We start from the raw sequence: 15,367 nt of genomic DNA, 5'->3' as shown, positions 1-15,367 counted from the left end.
AGCAAGGACTACCCGTCAGGCAGGGCAATACTCTCTGGCCTCATGCAAAAACACCCCTCTGCCAAAAAAACTTTAATTTCTCTTCTTTTGACTTGCACCACATTCAAAGCATTCTCAGGCAGGGATGCTTTTATCCCACATATGAACAGGAAGAATCAAGTGGAGCAAAAATATCCAGAAGTTAAATCAAGATTCTCTCTACCATTATTACATGGTTATCGTCTGTGGACATTTCAAGGCATGATACCAAGGACAGCCCAGCACATGCAGAACAGTCTCCAAACACCAGTTTGGACCCTTTGCAAGCTGTATGTTCTACTGCAATCTTCCACCAGCCCATGTCCCAAATGCATTTAAACATCTTGTACGGTCACTAAGGAGTTCAGGCTTCTACATCAGCAAGCTGAAATACCCTGTACTTCATAGAATCATAAAATCATTATGGTTTGAAAAGACCTTTAAGATCTCAAACAAGATACAATTTATTTCTCTACTTGGGCTTCTCTGCAAAGGAACAAGGTGGTAACATTGATATCCCACCTGTTTGGATCAGCTGTACCAGATGTTACAAAAACCAAAATAAATAACACCACCACAATGGTTGATAAAATAAATTCCTTTGTGCCAGCCAGGAATTTAGCAAAGCCAGGCTTTGGCAAATGTTCCCCCTGCTGTACCCTGAGGGGTGCAGGTCTCCAGTCTGCATTCCTGCTAGGCTGTCCCACCAACTCTTCATCAAACACATGCCACAGCAGAACCAGCCTTTCACAATAGGTCCAGGCTCTAGACACCACAAATGTCACCAAATCAGGCAGCAGCTTCAGGTGACCCCACAGCAACATTTCCTATAGGACATGTCACCACTGCAACTCCAAATTCACATTTTCTCAGCTCACTGCTGTATTCCTCACTTCCCTATCCTGCTCTAGATGCCCAGCAAAGCTCTCTTGGCTCCTCCTGAGCTCAGCCACAATTCTAGAGCAGCTTTGCCACTGCATTTACTAGAAAAGCAGTGACTACTCAGTGGCTGAGGTCAGTAGAAAGCAAGGACCACTCGTGATAGCCAAGAGCAGATAAAGCTCACATTCACCTCAAGAGGCTTCCCAGGGCAACTCCTGTCAAGGAAAGACACTGGCTGAGCATCCAGCGCTCAGCCCCCTTGCCTGGGAGCGGCTGACCTTGTCCAACTCATCTGAGTTGGGACTGAGAACACTGGGCTTGCAGGCAGCTTTCCCCAGAGTGGAGAACAAGCACAGAGCAATCAGTTTGCAGGACTTGCTTTGAAAAATGGGGCTGCTAGGAGGACACATCTGAGGCAGGACTGGTCAGAGACTGCCAGGCACAACGACCCTTTGGGACAACTTCTTCCCCTGCAAGCACAAGTGACTTAAATTAAAAATTAGCCTGCCAATTAAGGGCAGCACCTCAGGTGCCCAAGAGAAGTCTAAATCAGGCAGTGCTTTCTTTTCCCAAGAAAGCCATGGTAGGGAAGCAGTCAGAAACATGGCCAGCAGGTAAACCTCTGGGCTGCTCTCCAAGGAGCCCATCTCATACACTGCAGGACTGAGGCTGCCTGTCCAGGTCAGCTCCCTTCCCAGGTCAGCTCCCTTCTCAGCTCTCCCAAGGCTAAAACTCAAATACAAAGGACCAAGGAAGGCACAGAGATGGGGTTTTTGCTCAAAGTCCCAACACAGGTGAAACCAGCAAACCAGCCCCACCAATTCCTCCCACCACACAGACCTGCTACCTCCCAAGGCATCCTGATGCCAGGTGTCCCAACACTGGCCAGATGCTGCAGGACAATGCTCCACAGCAGCTCTCCATCATCCCATCAGCCACCTGCTCAGCAGCAGGCAATTCCTACATGGGACATCCTGCCCCTGCCTTCATAACACCCTCCCAGCCATGCCCAGCCAGCCCTCCAGGCAGCACCGTGGGAAGGAGCAAGAAATAACAGTATCAAAATGAAATGAGCAGATCCAAGAAATTTGGACCCTACAGTCTCACGTTTCCTTCTCATTCCTGCATGCAGATATTTTTGTTTCTCATCATGCACCCAAAATCAGACTTGGTGTCTAAACAAAGGGACCACAGTCACCACGGGAACAGTGATCTCTTCACCACAGCATCAGTCTCTGCAGAGCCAGGTATTTCTCAAGACCCTGACCATTCTCCTCAGCCCTGTACAGAATCCATGCAGCCTACAACATCTCAAGAAAAAAACACTTTCTATGAATCTTCCTGTTATTAGCAAAGCAGGGTGGAGGATGGAGGGAGGAGATCAGAGGTGTACATGGCAGCTGGCAGGATGTTGGGACAGGCACAGAGCATCCTTTTCAGGACCATCACGTGAGGGTGCAGACATGGTACAGGGGTGCTTGCTCTGAGCACTAATACCCAGAGTTGCTGCACACAGAGCCCAGGAGATACAACTAAATTGAGGGCAGTTGTCCTTATTTTAGGTGGTGCTGGGGGTGGATCTCAATTTCAATTTTTGCCTGATGGTATTTTTACACAAAGGAGAAGATCGTATGCTAAAATGGGGCATTTAAGAGAAAAGCTGATGCATCTGCACACATACCCTCTTCCCCAGGGGCTATCTGGCTACTGCTGCTATTCAGGTATCTGGGACAGGTCCAAAAAAGTCACCCCATTTATCTGGCCCCATCTCCCCTCCACTGTCCCCTGAGGAAACACACACCAACCATGCTCACAGTGCTGGATCCAAACACCCGCACAAGAAGCCTGTCTTCTCCCAGGTCAGGAGCTACAGCTGGGAAAGGACCTCCACCAGCCCCTTTTCCAGTACAGACACTGCTTCCTCCTGGCAGGGTGCGGGAGGCAGCGGTTGAAGAGCAGCAGCTCATTATCCCTGACGCAAGAGAAACGCTGACTCGTTATTACAGCAACCTGCAGCCATAACTGCCGAGGGGCCGCGGCCACAGGCCCCGTGCCAGCAGGAACCAGCTCCCTGCTGGCCCCCCACCTCCCACATCCCTCCTGCTCTCCCCATGGGGAAAAAGGACCTCAGAGTGCCTCATGGCACCTGCCATAGCGCACTGACTGGTGCCACCACAGCAGTGTGCTGGGTGAGGGCTGTGCACGCACAGGTACAAGCACAGGGATGACAGTTGGCTCCTCGGCTGCTCCCAGTGGGACATGGGGCTCATCCACGCTGCCACAGGAAGACACCAGCTGATTTGTTCTGGCTTTTGACCCGTGAAGTTGTAACCAAATCATCCTCCACGTTTTGCAGACAGAAGACTCGGACGTCAGCAAAAAAAAAATGACCTCTCCAAGGTCACATGGGGACTCGGCAGAAGGGACGTGAGCAGACCTCCATCACATCACAACGGCTGGAAAGCTGCACTGGCTGCCCAGGAGAGGGATGGGGAGGGAAGTGCTGGCCATGGCAGGATCGATTGGTATCTCTCCTCGTAACCTGACCTGCTGCCCGGTAGGGACCAGCCAGGCAGGGAAAAGGTCCAAATTACATAGTCCAGCATGTACTGCAAAGAGACCAGAGTTGCTTGAATCTCTTCTCTGGCCCTGTGAAACATTTCAGTTCAAATCTCTGTCACATGGCTCCCCGTCAGAGGCCGAGGCAGTGCCTGCACAGGTTCCCCAGACAGTTACAGGCCTTTTCTAAGCAACACTCAGCAGAGAAGGGGCTGAGGTCTGCTAGGGAAAAGTAGCAAAGCAAGAAACCCTAAACGTGAAGATTAGCATGGCCAATTATATCCCTCCCGAGATCTTGTTTGCTTCCTGTTCCCCTCCTTTGTTACCTGCTGAGCAGGATTGGGGAGGGTCCAGCTCTCAGTCACCCAGATCGTCCCAGCCCTCTCCAGCTGCCAGGTCTACACAAACACCTCCCATGCCTCTCAACTTACTATAGGATATTTACCCCCTCAAAGAGAAGCTGAAGCATGAGACAGATGGATCAATCCTAACATGATGCTGGCTAGGTCCCAAGACACAGCTAAGGCCTGTGCAAGAGAAACAAAAAAAGCTACGGAGGATTTGATCCCAAATCAGTTCCAAATCAGCAAGGACTGACCAGTACCTGCTAAGGGATTTTCTGTTCCTTGTCCAGAGGAAAGGTTACACTCATTCTCAGACACCCCCATCACCTACACTGGCTCAAGAGCTGCAGCCAGTGTGAGGTCTGACATCAATTTCCCACAAACCACACAGAAACAAATGCCTGAAATAGGTTTTCAGTGTATAAACAGCTGTGTGTTTGGTGAAGTTCAGCTGCGGTGCCCCTGCTATTTTCATGTACTCGAAAAGTAATGAAGACTTCCAGCATCACAGAGTTTCAAGAACAGCAACCCTAGAAAAAAAATAAATCACCTATTCCAAAACCAGAGCATTATCAGAGATAATTCCCTAACTAACTCCACACCACACACTAAATGAGTACCTCAATGTTCAGCCTCCTCCAGACCAAAGGGGAGCAGTGCAGACCCAGCAGGGCTGTGACACCAGCTGAACACACAGTCACCAGCAGGACCAGCACAGTGCCCAGCAAAAACACCTTTCAGAGATCCACAGGCAAGAAGGTCCAGGTCTCTCCTCCAAGCACCAGAGATGCCAAGGGGGTTCTGCAGAACCTGACCAGAAGAATGAGAGCTCTCCAAACAGACAATCCTGCAAATCCAACACTCACATGCACAGGCACACAAGGAATAACTAGAAGGTCACAGGCTGTTGTTTCTCCCATCCACTTATCAGTGCTTGCACTGGAGAGAACAAACACTGGGTGTTCTCTTCCATTAACCCCTTCCCCTCATCTCCAAAGTGGAGAAGCAGCAAAGTGCTGCTGCTTCAGAGCATGAGTCCCAACATTCCCGATCATGAACCCAACAAGAGGCTTCAGAGAAAGTCCAAGGCAACTTAAAAAGTGCTTGATTACTCTTGCCATGGAGCATCTGGTGACCCAGCTCTCTGCCCCATATCCTTTCATCACCAGTAAGCCTGGAGTGATATCACTGGAGGAGTCCTTGGGCCTTCCAGGAGAACAACCCTACATGAGTCTGGCCCAAATGATCAGTCACCCTCCCCAAACTGCTCTTTAAGCCACTGGATATTGAACAGACACTAAAATTTCTGGCACAATCAAGCAAAATATAAGTCTCAAAAACTCTTGTTGAAATACAGGAGCCATTTTGGTGCGACCTGGAAGCCACACTGGATCCCACACTGTAGAAACTCACACAGGATGGTGTTCCCCCTGAAAGGGTCAAACTCAAGAGCTGCAACACATTTTTCTGCTTGCACATCAAGGGCAGACCCAAATTCCAGAGAAGCTTTGCCCAAGGACAGCTTAGCAATCAGCAGGCAGGACAGATCCATCTCCCTATGAAGGGGAATCCATTAATGTACCCAGAAATCCAGTGTCTCCACGAAAGAGGATCCCACCCCATCTCCTCAAATGCACCTACTGGTAAAGCCCCATAACATCATACAAGGATACCATAAATCCCTATGAAAATCGCAGAAACTGAAAATTGCAAAGCTCTCTCCACCTTTGGGCTGCAGGAGAGGGTCAAGCACGAGGCTGTAGGATACACAAGGCAGCACAGCAAAGACAACATAATTAAATCTCTTAACTGAATCAAATCATCAGACTCACAGTCTGAGGTGTTCCCTCCTTCTGGCCCAGGCTATCTACTTGGTTTTAATCAAACACAGCCATTCCAATCACCCTCCAAACTCCATCCTTGCTAGGCTCCACTCTCTGCTGACAATTACATCAACTCAGATTTCACTTCCAATTGAAGCTAAGAGGGTTATCTCAGTGTAATCTGCCAAGTCTCTTCCAAATCATCTTCACAATTGTCTTTACAGGTTTAATCTTGAAATTTAAAACTGTGCTTATTTACAGCAAATTTCTCCCTGCAGAGTATGCAAATGTCACATTCACCATTCCACAGTTAAAAAAAAAAAATCCAAAAAAACCCAACAAGAGTGAGCTTGGAGAGCTCACCTGAGATTGGGAAACTAAAAGAGAAGTCCCCTTTTCATTCAGCTCAGTGCACGACCCTCTGCAGTGGCAGAGGATTTCTGAACACTCAGAAGATGTATGAAATCATAGTCAGCATTCCCCCGAGCTCTCAAGGTTGAGCTGGGAGTTGGGAAGTGAAATTCAATATGATTACAGACAGTGAAGTCTCATGCTTTGTCATCTGAGCACATGGTGGAGACACCTCTGTGATTCGCTCTTCTCTCTTGCTGGGTGGAACCTCGTGCACAAATATCCCATCGCTCCTGTTTCAGTCACAATAAAAACCTCCCGAACGCATTTCTGGGATGTGTTTCTCCACATTTCAGTATCTGCTGCTACAGACACATCATTTCTCAGCATCACACACACTGGTGTCACTCCTTACACTTAATTCTTCATTCTGTTTTTCCCTCTGCTTTCCCCCTTGCACAGCCTTGCAGCTGACCTGCCAACATGAGCCCACCTGGAGATAACACAGCGACAGGAAAGTGCTTCAGTCACTCCTTTAGGTGTCTCTTTTTGTGCTGAATGAGGCCAAGAGCATTTGTTATTGTGGCTGTCTTTATTTTCAATAGGCTCATTCTGTGAGGTCAGGAGAGCTGACACAGACTTTCTGACTACTTGGAAACGTAAGCTTTCCAGTTACAGCAAAGGCATAGAAATTGCAGAGAATCTTAAGGGTCTTGCAGGAATAAACTCAGTGCTTCTTTTGCAACGTATAATAATAATAAAAAAAAAGGAAGAAGTGACCTTGGAGAATCTGAAGAAATTAATTTCCTGTAGTTTAAGTGAATGCTGGCTTATCAAACATTTGAGTGTTGCTTATTAACTGTGAGCTCTCACTATTTCATTCTGTCACTAGCTTCGTTATCTGCAAATGTGCAAACCAGATAGTTTGGTAGCTATTGGTAAAATAATCACTCATTTACATCACTGACCAGAAGCTTTCAAAAGCACAGTCTTTAAGAAAAACAAAATTTAAAAGGCTGTGTGATTTAGTGTGGAGGCTGAATATTACCACAAATAATCTGCTTTAAAGACAGAGCTCAGTATTTAGCAGCATGCCCACCTCTGAGTTACCAGGCAGGTAAAACACCAATCTCCCCACACACCTTTTCTCTTACTTTCCCATCAACAAAACTCTACCCTTCCCTCATTTTTGTGGTTTTTCCAATTTTGTACTTGTTTCCCCACATATTTACCCAGGAAAAAAAACTCACCTCTCAGTTTTTTTTTCAGGCTCCTTAAAATCTACCTTATCCAGCCCTGAGAAAACCCCCTGTTGTCTCCATGCACTCACACTGCAGGCGAGCCCAAGAAGTCAAATGAGTACCAGGAAAAGAGAAGAGGGCAGAGCCCCCCGCCTGCCCGCGCTCCCTCCGGCGCAGCCGTGCCCTGCAGACTGCAGAGTCACTCTGCAGGAGCTCGGCACACGCCGCCGCTCGGCTGGAAAAACGTGCTCAGCAGTGTGCCCGGGACAGGCTCCACTGCCTCCCGTCCCACCACCCCCGAGCTGTGCCCCCCTGTACCTGGGCTGGGAGAGCGGAGCAGTGCCCATGTCCCACCTGGCAGACCCCACCCCGGGCTCACACGGTCCCTCCCGGCCCGCAGGAAGGACACACAGCACATTTCCGCCCCCTGTCCAGCTTCCCAGTCGTGCTTTAACCCTGCCTCGTGTGTCAAGGACACGTCAGGTTCACAAACCCCAGCTGAGCCTCCATTTCTCTCAGTTGTCCCTCGGCTGCCACGGTCACCAAGAGATCTCTGCAGGGCCTGACAGAGATCAAACGAGTGACACTGAGGAGCACCAGAGATGCTTCTCCTCCAACACCTTCCTCGTGGGGCAGGGACGCCTCTCCTGGGCCCCATCAGAGGCCAGGGCCGCTTTGGGGAGCGAGTTGGGAGTGGAGAGAAGCACCTGCTAGAGCAGCAGGTTGCAGACCTGTTCCCAGCCACTTCAAGGGGTGTCCAGCAGGAAACAAATGCGCTTCCCCAGGAGCACAGGTCAGGGCAGGCTGTGCCCGCCAGCACGCTGCAAGTGTCACACATTCTGGAGGAATTAGAGTAACATTTTCTGGATCAAAAGAACAAAGGACATTTGTGTCACCTCTGAGTGTCATCAGAATCAGACTGAGTGGCATCAAGACCTCAGTCGCACTAACAACCACTCCCGTTGACCATTTCTACAGCAAATTAAGGTTTGTTGACCATTTCTAAAACAAATTAAGGTTTCCACCCGGCCTGTTGTGACAGAGCACCCAACCCAGCCAAGGCCACCATGGTCACCTCCAACACACCCTCGGACTGCAGCAGAGAACTCTACCAAACCTTACAGTTTGTCACCACACAAAGGAACAGGGTGACTCAAACCCACAAAATAAAAATAAAATCACAACCACTGCAGAGCACTGAACCCTGCCGCGTGTTCCCATACAACCCTGAAACACATGAAAGTGTCAAAGGAAGCTGCTGCTCCTAAGTCAGCTTTGCTCCAGAAGGACAGTGAAGGTAACTCTGATAAAGCAGGTATTAGATGAGCCAGTTCCCAGCCCTTCCTCCCTCTCCCTGCATGTCTCAGCAGAACATCCCCCAGCACATGTAGCTTTAATGGTGCAGGAAAGGTTCTTGATCCTGGCAATACCCACAGTGAGTGTCACACCAAAGTTGGGCCGCATGACTTGCTAAGGATGGCTCCAGCAGCTTGACCAGCACCGTCAGCCTGGTGCAACACTGAAACCAGCAGAGCCACAATACATCACACACCAGTTTGCTCAGGAAAGGCAATCCACCCACGAAGCCCCCCAGACTGCAGCAAAAATGTGTGCTCCAATAGAGGAAAGTTCAGTTAAGAGGATCTTCTGGGAACCTCCAATTACAGGATGAGCCTCCCTTTAGAAACATGTTGACACTTGACCACAGTTTCCACAACCTTTCCTAAAAACAAAAGTTTATCTTGCACAGCATTAGAATTGCTATCAGCAAACCTATTTCCACCAAACGCCTCGTGCCAGTTTTTGCTCCACAGCTGTGGGACATTCATGCGCACACCCACTTCTCTGTTTGCCAAGCAATCGAGACCGACCCTGACCCAAAACTTTCCCCATAAAGAAGTCTGGTAATTGATTTATTCAAGGCCAAATTCAGTTTCCATCTGTTCTGGTCACCCGCTAGCATTACCTAAATACAGGAGTAGCTCTAAGTTCCCCCAGCACTGTACTAACTTCTTTGAAGCCCTTCTTTTCCCTCTCCTCTAACCTCAAGTCCTGCAGCTGCAATCATTTGATTCAGATAAACCACTTATTTTCAATGCAAGGAGATTAAGTCTCCCAGATCTATTCAGACCTCACTAACAAGGACCAGGACCTGCAGAACGAGTGGAACCAAAGCCTGGTTTCAAGTGAGAAAAGGAAAAAATGCAGAGCTGGCCGTGCCAGAGACCACAGAGTGGATCCAGAGATCCACCCACAGCTTCAGCCAACCCCAGGAGACAACTTCTTGGCCATGAAAAGCTCCACCTAGACAGCACTATCACTATGGGAGAGCTCAGCAGGTATCGCTAAGGTTGCATCACCTCTTTCCCCAAGCTCCCTGTGTACACAACAAGCCAGGGATTTGGCAGAGCCAGCAGTGTGGAAACTCAGTTCCTTGGTAGGAAGTCAGCAAAGGCTTCAAGGCCAAAGATGACCAAAGGATAAGTAACATATTAGAGACCATAATGTAAATGCATATCGCGGTCGGGATTGAACAAAGCTCCCCAGACCCAACTGGACCCAGGGTAAGAGCACCTGTAATAACTGTTAAGGGTTAAAACGTTCAGCCTGGTCTGAACAGCCAGCACAGCTTTCTACTAAAATTCCTGTTCCTTATTTTGCCAAAAAAGTGCAACCACAGAGATGGTGTTGGAGATTTATTATAGTCTCAAGTATGTGAAGAGCAACCTAACCCTATCCAAGTCTGCATTTGGCATTGCCCTGAGGATAATTTCACACTGTTTGACCACAGCAAAAAGATCCAGTGTCATAAGTTGGAAGAGATCACAGAGCATTGCAGCCCCAGTGCCCGCATTCCCAGTCCTGCTTTCTGGACTCGATTTGTCTTCACATCCAAAGAAAGTCCTTCTGCTGCCCGATCCAGCGATCACTGATGCAACCCTGTGGAAACCTCTGTGGCACCACAAACAAATATAAAGTTTAAAAGAAGAGTTATGAGGGCAAGGAGATGGCTGGAGAGAATCCCTCAGCGAGGCCTTGGAGCTGCAATCTGGAACTGGAGGTTGCAGCAGAAGGAGGCACTGAAGCCCAGCAAGCAGGGCCAGTGAGTCAGCTCCCAGGAGCTGCGCTGCATTCCCGAGCCTTCTCTTCCCGAAACAAACAGTGCAGAACAGGGCAAAGGTCCAGCACAAAGCTGAAGGGCAAAGGTATGCGGGGGAGGGAAAACACTAAACCTCACGTTTTTTTGGAGCAACAAGTTCCAGTTGCCCTCATCCTCCCCGACAAGATGGGGAGAGTTACACAAATGTGAGTTGTGGGATCAGAACAAAAAAGCAGTTTGGAGAGGAAAGTTGGGGAGATGGTGGGGGGGGGGGAGACCTTCTGCTGCGATAGCAGCTCTGTTGCAACAGCCAAAGAGCTCCACAATTACATGCCACGACAGAGTGAGAATTGCCCAACACTTTGGAAATAGGTGTGTGCAGGACTACCAAGCTGGATACCTGAGCAAGCAGATGTGTGTGTCTACTCTGAACGCGAAGAAATGCCAATGGTAAAGCAAGCTTCCCATCCATCTTATCTCCTGCACTGGAGACTGGTTTCAAGGAAAGCCCTATGGGGAGTTAGTCAGCCAGGGGTGAGATGCTAATGAATCTTCCCCTGCCTTCTCCTTAGCACCGGTAGCCAAGTCAGCCTCTGCTCAGGCAGCATAAAGCAACACGCACTCTCAACAATAGTAAGCTCACCCCGGTGCTTGTTGCTAGTAACTAAGGTGTGCCTTCTGGAAAGTACTGCTTATCCACCCAGCACGTTTGCCAAACAGCACGCAGGAAACTCTACTCAAGAAATCAAAATACCTCCTGCATCTTCACTAGGAAAGACACCGCTTTCCCTGGCCGAGAACTCGTAAGGAGAATTAAAAAAATTAGCACAGGCAAAGCTCAGTGATTGCAGTGCTGGCCATTAAAACTTGCATGTTCTTACTTCCAAGATGTAAATGGCTTTAAAAATAAAGAAGTGCCAAGTGTTTTGATGCAACATTTCTTGAAATACATCCAGCAGGTTTTCAAAACGGGGTGCTGTTAACACCTGTCCACACCAACGCTTGCATCAGCACCAGCCCTGGTGCAGGGCACAGTGGAGGAGTACAACATGTTCCAGAAGGTCGAGCTGTCTTAACTGCAAGCTGTACTTCTCCTCTAGAGAAGAACTGGAGAAAACACTTTGAATTTGGTTTATAGCCAGTAGTGCAAAGCTGGTTTCGCCAGAAAGCGTTTCCTTCACTACCACAGACACACACAAACTACCATCATGTGTCAGTCAGGCTGCTGGCTGCATTTATTTACATGATAAGAAGAGAACATGTAATAACGAGGGCATGGTCACAGAGACCTTGCTACTAGATCATTAGAGAGTAAAAACGAGGCATCATTACAGCTCTGCAGCGTCCCTCACAAGCAATCAGCAGTGTCAAGTACAAGCCCTGCCACACAGGACAGGACCATGTGTATCTCAGGATTCAAAGGATCCCCCCTCTCCTCTTTGCACCCTGCATCCTGACAGAAGCATACATGAATAGAAAGGTAATACACATCTTGTAAAGAGACTGAAAATTTTCTGGTGTGCTGCTCCAGATGAACCTCAGCTTCCACTCACAGCATTAGCAGTATCACTGCTGTCTAACTTGACCTAATGGTTGTCCCACTTACTGCCAAGCCGTTCTGCTTTTGGGAGGTTAAGAAGCAAGGAAAGGCTTCACTTCAAGAGCCCTCCTTCCCGAAAAAGCAGAAACGCTTGCTTGAACATCCTATTACATTACAGGCTTCACTGCCAACTTCAAGCATAAAAATCCTGCAGCAGGTAACAAGACACAAGCTTCTAAAGGTAAATTCTAATCCATGAAAAAACGACCCTGGTTCTTCAGTCCCCCAATGCACTCAACTTGCCCAGCCATGGCAAGTCAAACAGTGCAAAACAAGCTGGTGTTTTGACCACCCGGAGGTGGAGTTGCTAAGCTCTTCCCTGCCCATATTCCAACACAGACAGCAGAAACTCGCCAAGATCTTGCAGGTGGCTCTGTTTTCCCTGAGCTCAATGCTTTTGCCTTTTATTTTTATAAACACCAATTCCAACGCAGGCCATTACAGAATGCGTGGACACATTAGGAGATGGTCTTGTCCATTAAATCTACTCTACGAGTCTATAATTAATATAATCATTATATATTAAAAAAAAAAAAATATAGGGCTTTCAAAGCCTGTACAACAAGTCATAGAGGGATCCCTTTATCTTTACAGAGCTGTCTTCACCATGCTCTCTGGTCTCCTCATTACCTCTGGTGGATCAGGGCTGGAAACATTTAGTATCTCCAGCACACAAGCACTGCACTGGGAACACTGCTGGATTATGGGCAAAGGCTTTGTTTGTAAACTCTGCTGAGAAACCAAAGACTTCCAGTAGTGACTTTCCAGAGTTTGGAAGCTCTCAGTCCCACTGCAAGCGTAGAAAAAGTCATTTTGCTTGGGTGATCCTCCTGGAAGTCACTACAACATGACAACTCACCTCACCAGCTGATTCTTTCACACAAATTCACGCTCCAGATCTTTTTTGGTAAGTGTCTGCCAAAACAAATCCTCCACCCAATGAAATGGAGATACAACACGAGCCTGCACACCCTACAAGAAGGTGCCTGGGTGCAGGGCTGCCAGGCAAGGTCAGCTGCCAGCCTGCCTCTCATGGGAGCTCACCAGCCATGTTTATTTTACACGTTTTCTCTTCTGCTAATGAACAGGGAGCAAAAGAAACAATGGCCCAAGAGAGGAGAGCTAGGCAGCAGCACTGGGGACACTGCTGGAACCAGTCACTGCTGCCAAGCGTCCCAGACAACACCACTAACAAATTCCATTTTTTAAACACCTTTGGGAGTACAGAGACAATTATGCTGGGCCCAAGGACAATTCTGAGTGTTGCAGCATTACCCCCTTACCCTACAATTGCGTGGACACACTAATGACAGACTCTCTCCCTCAAAAAATCATCCCAGGAGTTGCAAGGGCCTCCTGCTTGTGTTGGGCAGCTGTCTCTTTGCTGCTGACTCTGACAAATCACACACCTTTGCGACTGACCAGCCTGGTAATGAATCTGGACACCCCTTACACAGGAGACTCAAACAGGAACATTCAGCCTTGCAGTTCTGCATTTCTTGGTTAATTTCTCGGGATCGTTATCTCGGAAGGCATCACAATAGGGTGCAACCTTCACACAAAGGAGCGATGTGACCAGGTTTGTGTCATAACGCACGAGGCGAATGCAGACAGCGACACTGTCCTGGATTTCCTTAAGCTTTGCTTATGCCCATGACTACAATGACAAACCACCAAACAATCCCAACACAGACTTCTACCTGGCAAAATTAACTTGTCCTCTACGCTCCTCATTAAGATGACAGCTTTCTAGGTGGAAATTGCAGAGCTGCCCATCTCCCAAAGATCAATAACTCTGATGAATCATCACGCTAGGCAGTAACAGTTCTTACAAAACACTGGCACGTACAGTAATCGGGAATCTGATGGCACATGTGGCAGCGTGATTTCAGCGTTAACACAGACAGGTAGAAAAAAGATTAAGTCTTTCCCAAACAAGACGCTCAGTGCAAACTTCTGTTGTTTTCGCCTACTCCCGCTTCACTCGAAGCAGGTACGAGGGGAGCGCAGCACCCATCCTGACGGGCGAGGAAATGGGTGCTCTGCAGCTCCAGCCTTTGCTGACGACAGCAGCGGGCTGCGAGCGCGATTTGGACAGCGCAGCCCCTCCGCCTCCCTTTCCGGGGACCCCCCGTCCCCAGCCGTGCCCTCAGCCCGGGGTTGGCGATGGCGGCGGGCAGAGCCGGGCCCGGCCCCGCGGCCGCCATGAGTCGGCAGAGAAAGGCGGCGCGGCCTGCGCGGGGGAGCCGCGCACACGTGGGCAGGACAGGCCGCGGCCCGGGGAAGGGCCCCCGCGGGGGCGGCGGGGCCGCGCTCCCGGGGGAGCCGCACGCACACCGGGGAACCGACCACGTTGCCGGCGCTGCTGCGGCGGAATGCCGGGAGCGGGAGGGGAAGAGGAGGAGGAGGAGGTGGGGGGGCCGCGTGTCCGCCGCCGGGCCCGCCCGCCGCCAGGCCCCCGGCGCCCTCCGCTCCTCACCGCCGCATGGCCGGGCCGCGCTGCCCTTCCCCGCCTCGTGGCCGCGGCGGCCGCCGCTCCCCCCGCTCCCGGCGCTCCCCCCGGCCCGGCGCGGCCCCGCAGGCCCCGGGCGCGGCCCCACGCCGCGTGTGCCGCATGGCGCGGCCGCCCGGGGCGCGGTCGGCGGCGCTCCCGGTTCCCCCCCCTCACCCGGCCCCGCTCCCCACGACCCCCCGAGCACCCACCGGGAGGAGACTGCCCGTTCACGGCCGGCGCGTTCTTCGTCCAGGGGTTCACCTTGGGCGGCGGGGCCTCGATGAACTCCCGGCGCCCCGCGCCGCCCGCCTCGCCGCCGTCCTCCGCCTCGCCGCCGGCCCTCAGCAGGCTCTCCTTCTCCTGGTTGTTGCTCTCCTCCTTCTGCTGCTTGGCGCTGGGCGGCCTGGGCGCCGCCGGCCCGCCGTCGGGGCCCATGGGCGGCTCGCCCTTCTCCCGGCCGCCGTCCTGCGGCGGCTTCAGCACCAGGGCGCGCTCCTCGGCGGGCAGCAGCGGGGCCGTGCCGGGCAGCAGCGCCTCCACCTGCGTCGCCATCTGCGCGCCCCCGAGCCCCGCCGGGAACCCCCCGACCCCGGTGCCGCCGCAATATGGAGCCGCGCGGGGACCACGCGACTGCCGCGGGGGCGCGCACCGCCCGCCCGTGCGCGCCGCCGGCGAGGGGAGGGGCGGGGCGGTGCGGGGCGCGCCCCCGCGGGGCGGCCGGCGGCGCGCACGGGCCTGATGCAACGCCCGGCTGGGCTGGGCTGGGCTGGTGGGGTGGGGGGGGGTTTAAAGGGCACCGGACCCTTCCCCGACTGCCCGGACGAGAGAGGCCAAGGCCGGGCCGGGGCTGCCGCCGCCGCCTCGGGGACTCCGGAGCTCCAGCGGTGTATTCGCCCCCGGAGTCCCCGAGCCGGATTCGGCACAGTCTCCCCGGCCGGCATCGGGCTGGAGCACA

At 51.3% G+C, this 15,367-nt stretch overlaps 1 protein-coding gene across 3 annotated transcripts in view; it reads right to left on the bottom strand.

The window, feature by feature from the left end:
• Nucleotides 1-14,722, bottom strand: part of LARP1 (La ribonucleoprotein 1, translational regulator) — a 45,486-nt gene extending 30,764 nt beyond the window's left edge. For 2 of the 3 annotated variants that reach the window (XM_083871615.1, XM_083871616.1), the window contains exon 1: nucleotides 7,537-7,632. The gene's annotated coding sequence lies outside the window, so the exon portion shown is untranslated. Of the gene's footprint in view, nucleotides 1-7,536; nucleotides 7,633-14,621 lie in introns of those variants that run through there. The other variant, XM_083871614.1, reaches the window with a different exon arrangement.
• Between the last annotated feature and the right edge of the window lie 645 nt (nucleotides 14,723-15,367).

Source organism: Zosterops lateralis (assembly GCF_965231275.1).
Source record: "Zosterops lateralis genome assembly, chromosome: 14".
NCBI lineage: Eukaryota > Metazoa > Chordata > Aves > Passeriformes > Zosteropidae > Zosterops > Zosterops lateralis.
The sequence above is the reverse complement of the archived record's forward strand: the minus strand, read 5'-3'. Positions and strand labels throughout refer to the sequence as shown.